We start from the raw sequence: 5,500 nt of genomic DNA, 5'->3' as shown, positions 1-5,500 counted from the left end.
TTACTTTCTACCAATTCATTCATCCAACCATAGGGAGAGAAAAGGGAGGTGAAAATGAACAGCTCTTTTTCCTCTTCATTAGCACTTCTGTGCTACATATAATATCTAATTCAAAAATTGGCAGCATTTTGCCACCAGTATATCTGGTATAATTTGGGTAGAATTTGCATATTCTAACACAGACCATTCTGAGACCATTTCTAGGTCAAAATTGTATAATTACCACCTTTAGGAATTTTTTTTCTCTTCCTTATCAATAATTACCTCTGATCTAAGTAAGCTACACTGAAGATAGACATAAAGAAAAAGAAACTGACCAAATTGGCATGGGAGGATTGTATCAACTGCCTGAGAAAATAACCCCCCCACAATCTTTAAAAGAGAACTGCCCCTGGAGTATGACACTAAGACTGATAATGGAGAATCTGAGACATGCATGCCAACTTAGAAATAAAGAATATAATCCTATTCTTTTATATACTTTTTTATTAAACCTACTGATTCGCCTATTAAGTCATTATATATACAAAAACAATAATATCCAGAGTTCCTAAAACATTTCCAACATATTCAACTTAGGGATCCAAGATTCTGAATATGCCATCACCAAAAAAAATTGCAAACCTAAAAAACAGAAAAGAAAAAAAATTAAACAATGTCAAAAGGAAAAGACTTTCTTAGAAAAGGTCAGTATTTACCTTTATAATTTTCAAAATGACATGTTAAAATTTATGGTTTTTTTCTCATCTTACAGTTATAAGTCTAATATTAAAATCTTGCTTAAAAAACAAGGCAGTTTACTTATAAGAAAATAAATATTAAACTATACTCATACACATCACTATTTAACACTTACTGGGTCAAAATATTTTTACCCTTACAATTTCAGGCTTTAAATTAAAGTGGCATTAGTTCTGTCTTTATCTTCTTTTAAAAGACATTCAGGTACATAAATAAAAATACTAATTTCATTCTTGTGTAACTCATACCTCTAAAAATATATTTTTAGCCAATTAACAGTGGCTAAAGACTTTGTCCTTCTATCACATTAACTTTTAGCATATTAAATAAGAAAGATAATCCTCAAAGTTCTTCCAACCTCCAAAAGGGTCAACTATTATTTTGGAGAAAAAAAATTGTTTGGATAAATAAAAAATGAGAATTTCTAAAAAATAAAAAAATTATTAATCATAAAAACATTAATATACAAAAGTGTACTATACAAAGAATTCTTCTACTACAGATGTAAAAACCATGCCATTTAGCCCTAGCTGGTTTGGCTCAGTGGATAGAGTGTTGGCCCTCAGACTGAAGGGTTCCAGGTTTGATTCTCATCAAGGGCACGTACTTCAGTTGGAGGCTCGATCCCTGGCCCTTATCGGAGAGCACATGCTGAGGCAACCAATGGATGTTTCTCTCTCTGTCTCTCCCACTCTAAAAATCAATGAAAAAATATCCTCGGGTGAGGATTAACAAAACAAACAAACAAAAAAACGTGCTATTTAAACCAACCTATTCCCCTGACCGGTTTGGCTCAGTGGCTAGAGCGTCGGCCTGTGGACTGAAGAGTCCCAGGTTTGATTCCGGTCAATGGCATGTGCCTTGGTTGCGGGCACATCCCCAGTGGGGGGTGTGCAGGAGGCAGCTGAATGATGTTTCTCTCTTATGGATGTTTCTGACTCTCTATCCCTCTCCCTTCCTCTCTGTAAAAAATCAATAAAATATATTTTTTTAAATAAATAAACCAACCTATTTAATTTTTCCATAGAAAATCAAGAATTCAGAGTTCACATTTCCAGAAGAATAAAACACATCAGGCCATAAGGTAAAACAAAGAAACAAACTACTGTACATTGTTTTTCTTTAGAACAAGGCTGAGCTGGCTTATTTAAGTGTAAATTGAAATCACAGATATAAAATCATTCTGTTCTCAAAGTAAACAGTGCTAGATTTACATGGCATGTGAATAGTCTATCATCACAGAAAGCCACATACACAAATAAAACACATTATATAAATGTTAAATCACTCAACATCTGAAAAGATACTGTTTGTAAAATGCCATTGGCAATACTGTTTGTAAGAAAATACTGTTTGTAGAGAAATAAGGTCATGTATAGAACTATAGTGACAGCTAAGTCCCTAGAAAAAAATAAGCATGACTTTAAAAATATATAGAAATGTCAGTTCCATAGAATTTGCCCTCTGTATTATCCTCTAGAACGGGTTGACAATTTCATTTTCCTAGTATCTCGTCAATTAAATGAATGCATAATTTAGGCTAAATACAAGTAAACTTGTGGTACTATTTTTGCTATTAACACTGCTACATGTAGAACAGGAAATGAAATAACATAAAGAACCATTTATTCTGTAAGAATGGGTTAGTATAAAATCTAAATTTGGGCAAAGAACCTACATATAGAATGCTATTCCCAGAAGATCTAAAGCCTACTAATTGCCTTATAAGCCTTGCTATGTCTACATATTTAACAGTACATGGTCCACTGGAATAAACTTAATAAGGACAAGTACCCCCCCCCATAAAAATGTTTTATTATAATGAAAAAAAAGTACTATTCCCTTCAACTATAAAATATATTTTGAACTAAAATACATATAATTAAAGCAAAGTTAACTGATACAACTAACATTCTTAATAGGCACTTTACATTTTAAAAAGAAAAAAAAAAACACACACACATACATAAAACATCAAAATTCTTTATGAAAAGAAGAGAAAATTGTGGCAAGAATCCTTACTTTCTAGCTGGAAAAACTTATGAAATCTAGAGTGCCGTTTAAGAGCAAACCCTACTTGTTTTTAAAGTAGGAAAATGATTTCAGTCTGCAAATTTATAATGGCTCAGGTGTTTCCATGTAATAAGTATTTTGTTGCTAAATAACTAAGTAGAGCTCACTTTTTAAAAAGTGTGTTTTAACAACTCTAAAAGATTTAATTAATCCTTTTGTTATGCATTTGAACCAGTTCAGTTAGGACTTGTCAGCATGTTAATACCTTTTGTTCACAACTTTAAAACATTTTTTTAATTTTAAAAAGGAAGGAATTGGGTAGGAGAACAGGCATGGAAAAACATGAAGGCCTCTCTTTCTCTTAGGTTTTGCCATTACCATTCTGTTTGAAGTGGTTTCAGGACGAGGCGATCGCACACACCTTCTAGTCAGAAATCAGATGGCCTCAAAACAACCTCATTGTCAGTCTTAGGCCTCATGTCTTTCGCTTAGAGCTAAAAATAAAAATACATGTGAGTGAATGAATAATCATGGAATGAAATTGCCAACATGATACTATAAAACAAAACATTAAAAGCCACTTTTATCACAGAAAGATGAAAATGTACGCATTTCTATCCAGAGCATCACAATCCTATTTAGAATGGAAGGGTGCTCTCCCCATCCCATCAGCTGCTGAGTATAATAACAATTTAATTCCAAGGTGATACTACAAAGCTAGAGTAATATTTTATTCATCTCCTGAGACTATGGAACGTTCATTTTTTTTTTTTACAGAGTTAAATATAACAATATCATTAATGAAGCTAATGACTTTAGACAGCAACTTAGCTCTTCTTTAAGCATATAAATCAAGGCAAGGAAAAAATGTGGTAGGCAGTCAGAAAGACATGAGCAGAGCAAAGATGATGCGCCAAGTACTACTGAGAAGGTCACCTGGGTGCCCAGCAAAGGGCAAAACTGGGAAAACAAGGATCTCTCCCCAAGGGTGACCTTTCCTCCCCTAGCATATGGCTGGTCATGAGGTTTAAATTCGTGACCTTTCATATCTGTCAAGCAGTCCGGACCCTCCCCTGACCTTTCCTCCCCTGGCATGTTGCTAGTCATGCAGCAGACCACTTGGAAGAGGAACAAGGGGCTAAAGACTAGCCTCACCAGACTCCCAAGTGGGCTTATAAGCATTAACCCCTAGGAATAACATCTAGGCCTCATTGTGTTTCAGCTCCAGGCTCAGAAAAGCAACAAAACCAGACAAGCGATGCCATGGCTGACATCAGGACCCTTGCCCTAGCACTGGCCAATTAGTGAAGACCACAACTCTGAAGGGACACACCTGAAAAACTGATGGCTGATGAATATTTGAAGGCACATATTCGTTCTCTCTCTCATTCATATTCATTCTCTCTCTCTCTCTCTCTCTCTCTCTCTCTCTCTCTCTCTCATCCTTTCCCTAACCTCTTCCCCAAGGTTCATTTTCCTTGCCTCTCTCCTAAACTCTTTTGCCTCTGTAATTTGTTTCTTGAGCTCATTTCTTCTGCAGCTCACTTTTTCTACCTCTGTAACTTTCTAAATAAACTTTCTCTTATAGTTTGAATCTTGGCTCTGAATTATTTCTCAGCCAGAACTCAAGTACCGAGGTTGCTAATCAAGGTCCAGTCTGACACCACCTGGTGACCTGGTGCCGTTTCACCGCTAACAGAAAGTGTAATATTGAACCAGAACAATGGTCTGACCCTGAGAAATATATTTTTGACTGTTTGGAACCCCTAGTTCCAACAGCAATGGTAGTAGTACAGGACAAACTAATTCGTTTCTAAATCGAAGTAAGGTATTCACTCATTCAACAAATATTTAATGTTTCTAAGCTCTGCAAGTCAAATGCCAAATATGAAAGATGTGTTTCTGAACCTCACAAGTGGAATGAGTCCTAGTCTCTATTTCCATATTTTGGTCTCAAGTTTGGTCTTTCATGCTAAAGAAACAGAATATAAGTTTTATTTCTATATCTCCCTGACAGGAAGAGGGTGTGACCTCCAGGCATCATTTGGTCTCTTTAGTGTGAAACTTATGTTTTCAAAATCCTGTATTAATCCTGATAATTAATTCTTCTTCATTTGGGGAGCACTGATAGTTTCAATCCCAAATATAAATCTCAGACTATTTTGTAAGGTTAAATCAGCCAAGCACCTTCAAAAAAATCACTTACTGTAAAAGTACTTAATTCAACTGAAGCCATAATTTAAAATTCAGAAAGTCTGCTGCAAGTTATACTTAAAGAACTGGCCCCTAACTATAATGAAGACAAATATTTATGAATTTTTTATACCATTCATATATATCCATTAAATAGATATATCTCTATTATCACTAGAGTCAATACCATTGATTAATGTTTTGCATTTCTCCCCTAGTGCTAAGTATACCAATTAAATTCTTTAATTTTGTGGGAATATGGTATATTACACAAAAATATATATAGGCATCTGATTCAATTTAAGCTCTGTGTTCATCTTAAATCAAAAGTAATAAATACATTTCTCAGTTAGCTTACCTTCCACAATTTTTCACGTTAAGTCCAACTAAATTTAATCTAGACAAATGTTACAAAGTGCTTTCACTGAGAAGTTTATAGGTCTTAAAGCCAGCTGTGTACTCCTAATACTACACTGAATCTTCTCAATTCTCATTAACCGATTACTCAGCTTCTGAAATGACCTCTATCCTGAGCTTGAAAGCACTAGCTGTC

General features: G+C 34.7%; 1 long non-coding RNA gene across 1 annotated transcript; it reads right to left on the bottom strand.

Moving 5' to 3' along the window:
- Nucleotides 1–468: 468 nt before the first annotated feature.
- LOC106697364 lies at nt 469–3,247 on the bottom strand. Its single transcript, XR_001348455.1, has 2 exons — nt 3,133–3,247; nt 469–624 (listed from the first exon to the last, which is right to left on the bottom strand). It is a non-coding gene; the product is annotated as an uncharacterized LOC106697364 (long non-coding RNA).
- Nucleotides 3,248–5,500: the final 2,253 nt, after the last annotated feature.

The sequence above is a fragment of the Myotis lucifugus genome, unplaced genomic scaffold, assembly GCF_000147115.1.
Source record: "Myotis lucifugus unplaced genomic scaffold, Myoluc2.0 scaffold_1, whole genome shotgun sequence".
Classification (NCBI taxonomy): domain Eukaryota; kingdom Metazoa; phylum Chordata; class Mammalia; order Chiroptera; family Vespertilionidae; genus Myotis; species Myotis lucifugus.
The sequence above is the reverse complement of the archived record's forward strand: the minus strand, read 5'-3'. Positions and strand labels throughout refer to the sequence as shown.